Consider the following 13,840-nt stretch of genomic DNA (forward strand, 5'->3'; position numbering starts at 1 on the left):
TCTCTTTATTGTTATAATAATGTTCCCTTATAATAATTGTCCTTAACCCCTTATAGTCATTACCCCAAATCTAGTTATAATACAAATACCTTTGTGTATTCGTATAATAATTGTGACTCTTGCGCTCTTCCTATAATGATAATGAATTCCCAGTATGCCTCCTTATAATAGTGCTCCCCATCTATTGTGCCTTCTTATAATAATGCTGTGGAGACACAAGATCAGTGGGTGCTCTCGTCCACTGGCTCAACTGTCCTTAAAAAGACTGCATGGACCAGGGCTCATACCACTGAATGCCTGCGCTCTCTTCCTCTGGGCAGATTACTATTCTGACAAAACAGGGTGAAAGTAAAACAGTGTAGCAACACTTTATGGACTCACCCACATTAAATAGCATATAGAACAGTCCCAGCAAATAGTTAAGATGATGAAAATTACAGAGTCTCACCCTTTCACTGACTCGTCGATATTAGAACTGTATCCAGGGCCGACTACCCCCACCAGTGGCTCCCCACTTTCGGAGGGTCCCCACAGAGAGCAGGTAATGACAAGCTTAGGAAGCTAACCAAGAGCAGTGAAGTATGTGGCCAGGTGACCTGATTGTCCCAACCTGGATTTTTTAAGATGTCTCTGGATTTTCAGTGATGGTCAATTAAGCAGTCCTGTGTTCTTCCAGCTGGTGCTGTGTTTCCCTAAGCTAACATCCTGTAGAGTCTCTTGAATCAGAGGAAAAGGTCTCCTTATACAGTTCACGACTGTCCTTCCACCAGCATCCAGAGGTCAAAATAAAAATATGATGGGGTTAACTTGCATTGTTTGATTATGTAATTTATTTGCATATTTTCTCCTCCTCTGTTTTGCAAGTCAGCAAACCAGCTGGCCTTGACAATGTGTAATCAACATATCCAGCAAATATCATTGTTCAATGACCCTGTATCACGGTCTTGCAAAGATAGCTGACAATAAGTTGTAGGAGCTGATATAAGATGCAAAACAATAGCGATTGATCCATTTAGAAATATCAGTTTAACCTTCAGCAAAAGTCAACACTTCAGACAACAGTTTATGATTCTGGGCCTACTGAATTCCCGTCTGGCATAATTGAGAAGAATCCTGTGTCGTCAAACGACTCTGAGTAGGGGCACATCTACTGTTAAAATCAAAGGACCCATTTGCAAAAGTCCTATCATGGAACATAGCCTCAGTCACAGACGGGCAAATGCTCCAACTTTAAGGCACAGAGGATATGTATTGCGGGATTTACATAGTTATTTTGCTCTTTCTAAAGCCCATTAGTGTTTTCGTCCACTATGATACCCCTTCAAAGAGGGTGATGCCTCGAAACATACCCCAGCACAGTATAATGTTACATTTGTCCACCTCCAACCAGTATGATAGTCAATCATTCCCACACACAGTATGATGGTCACCCCAGCCTCCCCACACAGTATGATGGCCCCTAGACAGAATGATGATCTCCACAGCCACCACACAGCATGATGGTTTCCCCATAGTTTCCTACACATGATAATGGTTAACCCACAGCCCCTCACACAGTATGATGGTCACCACACACAGTATGATCTGTTGTGATTTTGCTTTTTGCTCCCTCTAGTGGTCATTAGTGATTTGACTCTGGAGCTTCTGTCTTTTCCTATATCCTCACCTGGGCCGTTAGTTCAGGGGCGTTGCTATATAAGCTCCCTGGACCTTCAGTTCAATGCCTGGCATCGTTGAAATCAGAGCTAATCTGTTGTGCTCTTGTCCTATGATCCTGGTTCCTGTATTTCAAGCTAAGTCTGCTTCCTTGATTTTTGCTTTTGTTTTGTTTGGTATTTTTGTCCAGCTTGTTCCAATCTGTATCCTGACCTTTGCTGGAAGCTCTAGGGGGCTGGTGTTCTCCCCCCGGACCGTTAGACGGTTCGGGGGTTCTTGAATCTCCAGCGTGGATTTTTATAGGGTTTTTGTTGACCAGATAAGTTATCTTGCTATATTCTGCTATTAGTAAGCTGGCCTCTCTTTGCTGAACCTGGTTCATTTCTGTGTTTGTCATTTCCTCTTACCTCACCGTTATTATTTGTGGGGGGCTTGTATCTTGCTTTGGGGTCCCTTTCTCTGGAGGCAAGAGAGGTCTTTGTTTTCTTCTCCTAGGGGTAGTTAGATTCTCCGGCTGGCGCGAGTCATCTAGCGATCACCGTAGGCATGATCCCCGGCTACTTCTAGTGTTGGCGTTAGGAGTAGCTATTTGGTCAACCCAGTTACCACAGCCCTATGAGCTGGATTTTTGAATCTCGCAGACTTACACGTTCCTCTGAGACCCTGTCCACTGGGGTCATAACAATGATCATCACCACCCACACCATGATGGTTATCCCAAAGCCTTCAATATATCCAAATAGTATGATAGTCCCCCATCACCCCAATGTAGCATGATGATCGACATACTGGTTCTTTTATAGTATTATGGTCACCCCACAAGCCCTTGTATAGTATATTGATCTCATCACTGCTCCTATATAGTATGATGGTTCCCCACAGCTTTCCAAATAGTATTGTGGACTCCCACAAGCCACTATATTTTATTATGTGCCCCCACAGCCTTCCATAAAGTATGATGGTCCCACTACTGGCTTTTATACAGTATGATGGTCCCCCATAGCTTTCCACATAGTATGATTGTCCCCCTCACAGTATTTTTGCAACCAATCTAGCCTTTGTCATCCACAGGAGCCACTCTCTCCTTTTTAATCTTATCCTTGAGTGGATGCTGGCATTACAATGCAGTGATGTCATCACGCCGCATGATGTCACATGCATGGCGCTGATCTTCATTAGGTAGCAGGAATGAATAATTATTTGGCCTGCCGGAGAAAGTGATGGACTAAGGAACTGGCTGCTATGTGCTCTGCCACAACTGTTAACAGAACTGGCATCCTGAGAACACTGATACTGTTAACAGAGTCACAATTGATGCTTCCCGTGGCAGGAACGGCCTATCAAGTATTTGCCAGAATTGCCAAATTGCCAGTCCAGCCTGGTCAGCACACTGTGACTAATGAGAACATGAACTCCAATATTTATGCAAACATTAAATAATAAGGTACTTAGTGTTTTTTGATCAAAGAGCACAAAAATAGTCCAAAAAAGTCAAGGCGCACCTTTTAATATGGATGGTATCTAGCCACTAAATTTAAATATCCATCTTTCACACATATGTTTTTAATTGTGAGTTATTCATGCTATCATTTTCACTCCCTTAACATGGTTGGATGGCTCTTGCGCTCTTTGATGAAAAAATGCTTACTAAGTGGCTTACGTATTTAATGTTTGCAGCAATATTGGAGTTTGTGTATTTATTAGTTGCAGTGTATGTACATTGTGTATGTATATGTTAGTATATTAGCCACATAGCGTATTTGTGCACCTGTGCATTAATTCAATACTAAAAGTATGAGGGCCCTACTGTTTATTTCCTATGTAGTATACAGGGCCGGACTGGAACAAAAAAAGCAGCCCTGCTACACAAACCCCACTAGCCCACAAACTATAACACTCCTCACCCCGATCAGTGAATTTTGCTTTACTTTGTCGTGCCCCTCACTCTCCTGAAAGGAGATATGTGAAGAACCACATGTGAATGCCGCCACAGCTGCATTTACATGGTGCTCTATAGAGCCCCGATAATCAGGATCATAGGGGTCCCAGCAGTTGGATCTCCAGCAATTGGAAACTTAGAGGAGAGAGGATTACTTGGAATAATCCAATTAAACAGCTTTTCCAATATTTTATTTTTGATTGGCCATAGTAATATTAAAAATACTAAACCAATATTGACCCTCTCAAAGTCCAATGTCGCCTCTTCGACAACAAGACAGGAGAAGCGGTATTGTGCAGTGCATACAGGGCCTGCTCCAAGTTTTTGTGTGCCCCAGGTGAAAGTCTCAGTGGGCCTCTTTAACACATATCACAATACATAATGCACAGAAACTACAGAGAAATATAGGTAAACAATGCCAAAGATTTCACTTCTTATATTACATGAGTGATAACTATTGTACATTCTACAATTGGTCATAAATCAGACAGTATAGCCCTCCATAATGTATTATGGGCATCACATAGCGCTTTATACAGAATAATGAGCCCCATGTATTTCTCCATACAGTATAATGAGCTCCATATATTGCTCCATACAGTATAATGAGCGCCATATATTGCTCCATACAGAATAATGAGCCCCATATATTGCTCCATACAGAATAATGAGCCCCATATATTGCTCCATACAGAATAATGAGCCCCATATATTGCTCTATACAGAATAACATGCCCCATATATTGCTCCATACAGTATAATGAGCTCCTTATATTGCTTCATACAGTATAATGAGCCCCATATATTGTTCCATACAGTATAATGAGCCCCTTATATTGCTCTATACAGAATAACATGCTCCATATATTGCTCCATACAGTATAATGAGTCTCATATATTGCTCCATACAGAATAATGAGCCCCATATATTGCTCCATACAGAATAATGAGCCCCATATACTGTTCCATACAGTATAATGAGCCCCATATATTGCTCCATACAGAATAATGAGCCCCATATAATGCTCCATACAATATAATGAACCCCCTATATTGCTCCATACAGAATAATGAACCCCATATATTGCTCCATACAGAATAATGAGCCTCATATATTGCTCCACACAATATTTTGGGTACCATATAATACTCCATACAGAATAATGAGCACCATATATTGCTCCATACAGTATAATGAGCCCCATATATTGCTCCACACAGTATTATGAGCCCCCTATATTGCTCCATACAGTATAATGAGCCCCACATATTCTCCATACAGTATAATGAGCCCCTTTTTCACAACTTATTGGAGTGATATATATATACACACACATAATAAGAGCAGATACTCAGATTTACACCTTGTAAACAGGACAGGAGAAGTATACACAGCTACACAATATATGCTATGGTAAGGAATGCAGAGTAGAGCTGTGTATATAGTATAAAGATGGGCCAGTGTATATAGTGTGGACTCCACACTATATGCACAGAAATATACTATATAAACATCTTTACATTTTTTATAGATTATATATATATATATATATATAGCACAGATCACAGGGGGCTTATAGCTGGGGGCACAGATCACAGGGGTCATATAGTTGGGGGGCACAGATCACAGGGGGCATAAAGCTTGGGGGGAACAGATGCAGATCACAGGGGGGCACATAGCTGGGGGGCACAGATGCAGATCACAGGGGGCATATATTTGGGGGGCAGTAGGCACAGATCACAGGGGGCATAAATTACCAGCAGACAGGCAGGCACTGAGCTGTCAGCACCGAGATCGCTCTGTACTCTCTCTCTGGCTGGCAACAGCTCCTTTTCTGGGACAGGAGAATGGGCAAGAGAGCATTGGGCACTAACCCCACCCACCTTAGCAATAACCCCACTCACCTCAGCGTTAACCTCATCCAGCACAGCGTTAACACTGCCCACCTCGGTGCTAACCCCGCCCACACCGATGACATCATCCATCTGCAGGCAGCGTTCTGTAATGAACGTTGCATGCACTGGGGGGTTAAATGGCCTTCAGCTGGCAGGATATGGCTGCCATTGGAGAATTGCGGATTGCGGGGACCTGCCTGCGGGCAGCATGTGGAGGTTTGCCTGACTCGTTTTAAAGGGTCGGCGGTGGCGGCGGCCCACTTAGCTGCCAGCCGAGCGGGCATCTGCCTGGCTGGGCAGATTAGTAACTGGACCTGGTAGTATACATAGTGGGGTTGGAACCCCTCTAGGGCCCAGCACTAGCGATGAGCGAATATGTTTGGAAAACAATTGCCGAATCCAAATGTGCCATATTCTTGCCATACTTGTACCATATTCATGCTGAATTTACATTTGATGATCATATCTGAACATATTCGCTCAACTGTACTCCCTTTGACTCCAAAAGCATTCAGCTTTGTTAGGCGAATATTGCAAATACGGCTATTGTAATTATAACCGAATATTGAAATGTTCGCTCATCTCTACTCAGCACCCTTTGCCATCCCTCTTTCCCACATAAGGTTTTATTTGCAAGCAATGCCTGGTCTCTTTTTCACTCCCCGATCACATGAGGCTGGTTTGGCACATAGAGAGGTAAGACATTTAGTGGTTAGGGGCCATCCATATTAAAAGGTACACCTTGATGTGGTTGGATGGCTTTTGGAATTTTTTTTAGCAAAAAACATTAAGTACCTTGCATTTTTAACATTTGCAGCAATACTGGCGCTCATATATTCATTAGTCACAGTGTCCTGATGCATCATGTATTTATATGTTAGTTTATTGTCCAAATAGCGTATTTGTGCAACTGTGCATTCATTTTTATCACTAAAGGTACACAGGCCCTATTTTTTTCTTTTTTCTGTATTGCACAATATTTATGTATTTTATATACATAGTACATAGTATTTATGTACACTGCTCAAAAAAATAAAGGGAACACTAAAACCCCACATCCTAGATATCACTGAATTAAGTATTCCAATTGTAAATCTTTATTAATTACATGGTAGAATGTGTTGAGATCAATAAAACCTACAAAATTATCAATGTATATAACAACCAATATCCCAAGGAGGTCTGGAATTGGAATGATGCTCAAAATCAAAGTGGAAAATGAAATTACAGGCTGATCCAACTTAAGTGGAATTACCTCAAGACAGGCAAATGATGCTCAGTAGTGTGTGTTGCCTCTACATGCCTGTATAACCTCTGTACAATGCCTGGGCGTGCTCTTGATGAGGCTGCACATGGTCTCCTGCGGGATCTCCTCCCAGACCTGGACTAAAGCATCTGCCAACTCCTGGACAGTCTGTGGTGCTACATGATGTTGGCGGATGGTGTGAGACATGATGTCTCAGATGAGGTCAATCGGATTCAGGTTTGGGAAATGGGTGGGCCAGTCCATAGCTTCAATGCCTTCATCTTGCAGGAACTGCTGACACACTCCAGCCACATGATGTCTGGCATTGTCCTGCCTTAGGAGGAACCCAGGGCCAACCCCACCAGCATATGGTCTCACAAGGGGTCTGAGGATCTCATCTCGGTACCTATTGGCAGTCAGGCTACCTCTGGCGAGCACATGGAGGGCTGTGCAGCCCTCCAAAAAAATGGCACCCCACAGCATTTTTGACCCACTGCCAAACCGGTCATGCTGAAGGATGTTGCAGGCAGCAGATTGCTCTTCAAGGCATCTCCAGACTGTCACATGTGCTCAGTGTGAACCTGCTTGCATCTGTTAAGAGCACATGGCGCCAGTGGTGAATTTGCCAATCCTGGTGTTCTGTGGCAAATGCCAAGTGTCCTGCACAGTGCTGAGCTGTGAGCACAACCCCCATCTGTGGACACCGGGCACTCAGACCATCCTCATCGAGTCGATTTCTAACTGTTTGTGCAGACACATGCACATTTGTGGCCTGCTGGAGGTCATTTTGCAGGGCTTTGGCAGTACTCCTCCTGTTCCTCCTTGCACAAGGACTAAGGTAGTGGTCCTACTGCTGGGATGTTGCCCTACTATGACCCCTCTACATCTCCTGGTGTACTGGCCTGTCTGCTGGTAGCACCTCCAGCCTCTGGACTCTACGCTGACAGACAGCAAAACTTCTTGCCACAGCTCGCATTGATGTGTCATCCTGGATGAGCTGCACTACCTGAGCCACTTGTGTGGGTTGTAGAGTCTGTCTCATTCTACCACGAGTGTAAAGCACAACCAACATTCAAGTGACCAAACCATCAGCCAGAAAGCATTGGTACTGAAATGTGGTCTGTGGTGCCCACCTGCCGAACCACTCCTTTATTGAGTGTGTCTTGATAATTGCCAATAATTTCCATATGTTGTCTATTCCATTTGCACAAAAGCATGTGAAATTGATTATCAAACAGTGTTGCTTCCTAAGTGGACAGTTTGATTTCACAGAAGTTTGATTTACTTGGAGCTATGGTATATTCTGTTGTATAAGTGTTCCCTTTATTTTTTTGAGCAGTATATTAGTTATGTATTTGTTCACTTAGTTCAACAATATCTTCAGCTTCCTTGGTGGTTTGTAAGCTGAGCTCCTGTTTGAGCTGAGTGAATCATATAAAATTTGATTATAATTTCCCAAATTTGAAGGTTTTATTGAATCCACATATTTGAGATACCAATTCCCATGTGTATATGCTGTGGGAAGTGATTGCAAAAATCATACTTGCATATCCCCTCACATGTCCCTCTAGCAACAGCATCTTACTGGTCCCCTGCTTAGTTTCAACCACTTCACTCCTCTCCTTTCTTCACAATCTAGGACACAGCATTTGACCTTTTGGGGTGATGCATATTCTGATGTCATGACATCAGAAAGTAAGTTGAGGCCCAACCAGCACCAGAAGCCTTAGTAAATAGGGCAGGTCCAGGGCCTAGGAAGACAGCGGACAAAAGAAGCATAGATAGGTGATGGGTTATCTAAGTATTAGTTTATTATTGTTTTTTAATTCCTTAAGCCTTTGTTTGCTAAGCTTTCGAATCAGGATTCCAAAGAGTATAATAAACAGATATTTTGTAATAGCAATTGGACCTCATTCATTTTTTGTTGAAAACATTTAGATTTCAAACTCATTTTCTTGCCACATTTGAAGGAATAGGATGAATTTGAAATGTGATTGATTCTGTTAGAATCTGTTTTGTTTTTTGACCATCCTCCATCTTGTTGTGGTTTTCTGGCTGCTGGTCTTTTTCCCCTGGTGCTGGGTTGTCTTAGGTCAGGTGATTGTATCACCCTTTATTACCCAGCACCTGCCTCCCAGTCCTTGCTGGACAACAGTGTTAATCTGCTAGAGTTCTGGCTAGGTGCTTAGACAGCTTTGTGTGTTTGATATTGTGCAGTTCTGGGATCTCTGGTTCTGCTATCTTTTGTTACTGTTTTCAGTTTGTTTCTGCAGCCTTCTCTGTGTTTCTTATTAGGAGGTGACCTGTTTTTATACCCAGTCCTTAGATCTTTTAGGGACCTCCTTCCCCCTGTCTATAGGTTTTCGCTGGAGTTTAACCTAGGATCGTCGGTGGGTCTATTTGCAAGGAATGGGTTGCCCACTCCATCGTAGGGTATCAGCCTAGTCTCAGTGCAGGGTCAGTTTCCCCCCCTTCTATCCTAGTTCTGTGTTGCAGTTCTGTAATAGATTCATTTGTGTAGTTATAATGCTTAACTTCATAGAGTTCCACTGACTAGAAAAGTAATGCACTTCAGGAAAACACAGTTGAAGCCTGCACTGACCCATACATAGAGTATTATTAAACAAGAAACTTCAGTATGTTCACTATCACAATTAGTAAAGTTATTTACAACCACACCAAACAGAGATTTGCAAGAACGCTCCCGTTATGTTAATAGTGAGCACCTCCCAAAAACCCATTTTGTCAGATACAACACAGAATGCCTTTCTCCTTCTACCTTATTTCCTCCCAAACCAAGCTCCTCACATATAAGTCCCAAGTCACAATATTTTACTACAGCCTAATAGAGAATGTATGTCTTATACTTCTATTTTTAGTCACTTGCATTGATTTGCATGAGTACCTGCATTCATGTTGTGCAGTATAGATTGTAATTTTCTGCTCATTGCACCTTTCATATTTCTCAGTTGTTCTCTAGAGACTTGATGGACGACCTATGTTAAATTCCTCAATAGTATAATGAAAAATGTTTGGATTGCATGCTTTGTAACCACATGATCCTTAGTTCAAAACAATGGATAAAACGTGATTTTTCATAGTTCTTTTTAAAGAATCAGTCAAAATGAGGGTTTTTTATTACAAAAAACTACATATATAAATCCAGTAGCATAAATAATTATATATAAAGGTTTATTAAGCTCAATTAAGCATCTTTAGAGTAAAATAGAAAGATATACAACTTAATTATATGCTTGAATTAACAAAGGTGCCTAGTTCACCAGATATTATCTGTGATACTGGGTCCTGGCAGCTCAATTTTTGAGTAGGATTTCATATAGGAAATAGTTTTCTTTGTCAGCTTATGTACAGAACTGTGTGTTGGCTTGTCCCTCTGTCAAACATCTACATCTCAGGGGCAAATCTACAGCATATAAGTGGTAGCAACTAGAACTCAAACGCAAGACCCCCACAATGATCACACTGGTGCAAAAGCTAAAATCTATGTATGGCACAGTGGTTTAACATAAGGAATTCCCTGGTGTATATATAAATCAATTTGTGCCTAGGTGTAAAGTACTAAAACCTGAGGGTTTATGCATAGGAGTATTAGTACTACCTTCAGCCTGGGTTGTCAAGAGCTGTCATAGGACACCATCAGATTTATTTGGGGACCATTATATACAGTGGCTTGCAAAAGTATTCACCACCTTTGCCCTTTCTCCTGTTTTGTTACATTACATTTGTATAATCCGATTTGTGTTTGCTGTATCAGCAGTAAATAATCTAAGTTGGTGAAGTTTTCACATCACATGTACCGGACAAACTAAGGGCCCCTTCACACTGTGCAATCAAAGTCTGAACGAGCGTTCGATTTGTGACGTTTATCCGTCCTCGTTCCGAGGTTGCAAAGTGTGACATGGCGTTACGATTTGCGACGCAGCCCAGCATCGTACGATGTGAAAGAAAGAGCAGAACTTTCTTTCGTCGTAAATGTCTCGCTGTGGCGGTCGAAATCGTAGTATGTGACGGCGGTCATACGAGCTCGTAATGCGACTACGTGGGTTGGGCTTCCGCATACCTGTCTCCTGATTGGGCGTGATGTTTTAGCACGCCCATGCTGGTAATACGTCACGCTCGGAGTCGTAGGACTATGGCGGTGTGAAGGGTAGCGTACGATTGCGACGCGTGACGTTCACATCGCAACTACGTCAGAAAAAGCGTTAACATCGTAGAGTGTGACCGCTGGCTACGAGCTCGTACTGCGATGTCGAATATGACGCAAATGCGTCGTAATCGTAGGAGAATCGACCAGTGTGAAGGGGCCCTTACACGAACCGTGTGTCCATGTGTAAAACACATAGACATGCCGGTTGTTTCTGGGCAGAGCAGTCAGCAATACCATCCGCACATGTGCACGTGAAAAAGTTTATTTGTGTCATCCGTGTGCTGTCAGTGTATTTTTTCAAAAACATTGTTTCTTTATTAGTCAGGTTATCAGAATATGATTATAAAATCCTTCATTTAAACTCTGTTTGGCCTTTTCAGTGCTGAGGTGAAGAAGTAGTTTGTGGAAGCACGTGTGTAGGTATTTTCCTGTGTTTGATTTATATCATGCCCCCCCCCCCCTGGGTTTATACAAAGTGCCTAATATCGCTGGTGAACAACTCCCTGAACTTTGGGACATTTGTGTGGAGGGCTACCATGACTGGCTGGCAAAAGAGTGGGAATGACTTGCAGTAACAGAATAAATGCTTTCAATAAAGTGGTTGTGCTACATATTCTTCATCAAAAGCGAGCAAAGTTAGGTGAGTTCACCCATGGATGTTGCTTTGAGTAACAAACTGTTTTAACTTCACTCATAATAAAGTATGCTAATAGTGATGAATGATCTGTTTGGGAATGTGTAAGTACTACTGCAAAATGTCATTAAAATATTACTAATCATATTTTGTAATGCACATTTCCATCTCTGCTTTAGGAACAAATAATTGTTAAATGTGATCAGTCTCTTTCATATACTTGTTTTTTTTCACAGTTCAATAATTTGTCAAACTATTGTTCACCTAAATTGAGTCCCCGTAATTGATGTGGCTAGCCCAAGATGTATGTGATGTAAGCTTAAAATTTTATTATGATATACATCTATAGAGCCATAAAAAATAAACATATTTTTATTTAGAACTGCAGTGGCATTACTAAAGGGTTACAATGCAATGTGAACAATGTGAACAATGCTTTTTAATGGTGGCAGTTAAGGGTACTTATACCACAACACCGGTTTTTAATGGTGCTGAGGAATAATGGCATAGCACCCCCCAGAGTTGGAATTTCTCCTGTGTCTCAGCTACCGGGGGTAGCCAAAACCCCAGAGAACATGATTTGGGTAATTTTTTGCCGACCCGGTGTTGCGATCACCATTATTAATGGTATATTGGTTACAGCAAAAAAAAGTCAGATTTTCCATTTAATTTCTCTCTCCTCTGATGTGATCGCACATCAGAGGATAGAAAAATAGGGTCCCCCGATCCCCCCCGTACCTCCGTTGTCCCTGCAACCCCCGTGAAGTTAGGGTTGGGCTAGGGTTAGGGTTGGGCTAGAGTTAGGGTTGTGGTTATGGTTGGGATTATGGTTAGGGTTGGGATTAGGGTCAGGGGTGTTTTAGGGCTAGGTTTGTGGTTAGGGTTATGGTTAGGGTTGGGATTAGGGTTGGGGTGTGTTGAGGTTAAGATTGGAGTTAGAATTGAAGGGTTTCTACTGTTTAAGTACATCAGAGGGTCTCCAAACGTGACATGTCACCACCATTAATTCCAGCCAATTTTGTGTCCAAAAAGTCAAACGGTGCTCTCTCACTTCTAAGCCCTGCCAGGCACAGTGTACTCAGAAGAAATTGCACAACCAATTTTGTGGTCCATTTTCTCCATATAACTGTTATGACCCCAATGGCGAGGGTCTCAGAGGAACGTGGAAGTCTGCAGAATACAAAAATCCAGCTCATAGGGTAGTGGTAACTGGGTTGACCATATATCTACTCCTAACGCCAACACTAGAAGTAGCCGGGGATCATTCGTACGTTGATTCTAGATGACACGCGCCAGCCGGAGAATCTAGCTACCCCTAGTAGAGGAAAACAAAGACCTTTCTTGCCTCCAGAGAAGGGGACCCCAAAGCTGGATAGAAGCCCCCCACAAATAATGACGGTGAGGTAAGAGGAAATGACAAACACAGAAATGAACCAGGTTTAGCACAGAGAGGCCCGCTTACTGATAGCAGAATAAAGAAAGGTAACTTATATGGTCAACAAAAACCCTATCAAAATCCACACTGGAAATTCAAGAACCCCTGAACCGTCTAACGGTCCGGGGGGAGAACACCAGCCCCCTAGAGCTTCCAGCAAAGGTCAGGATATAGATTTGGAACAAGCTGGACAAAAATACAAAACCAAAACAAATAGCAAAAAGCAAAAGGCAGACTTAGCTGATATAACTGGAACCAGGATCAGTAGACAAGAGCACAGCAGACTAGCTCTGATAACTACGTTGCCAGGCATAGAACTGAAGGTCCAGGGAGCTTATATAGCAACACCCCTAACTAACGACCCAGGTGCGGATAAAAGGAATGACAGAAAAACCAGAGTCAAAAAACTAGTAACCACTAGAGGGAGCAAAAAGCAAATTCACAACAGTACCCCCCCTTAGTGAGGGGTCACCGAACCCTCACCACGACCACCAGGGCGATCAGGATGAGCGGCATGAAAGGCACGAACTAAATCGGCCGCATGAACATCAGAGGCGACCACCCAGGAATTATCCTCCTGACCATAGCCCTTCCACTTGACCAGGTACTGAAGCCTCCGCCTGGAGAGGCGAGAATCCAAGATCTTCTCCACCACGTACTCCAACTCGCCCTCAACCAACACCGGAGCAGGAGGCTCAGCAGAAGGAACTACAGGCACAATGTACCGCCGCAACAAGGACCTATGAAATACATTGTGAATAGCAAATGACACAGGAAGATCCAGACGAAAAGATACAGGATTAAGGATTTCCAATATCTTGTAAGGCCCAATAAAACGAGGTTTAAATTTGGGAGAGGAGACCTTC

This window comes from Ranitomeya variabilis, chromosome 3 (assembly GCF_051348905.1).
Source record: "Ranitomeya variabilis isolate aRanVar5 chromosome 3, aRanVar5.hap1, whole genome shotgun sequence".
Lineage (NCBI taxonomy): Eukaryota > Metazoa > Chordata > Amphibia > Anura > Dendrobatidae > Ranitomeya > Ranitomeya variabilis.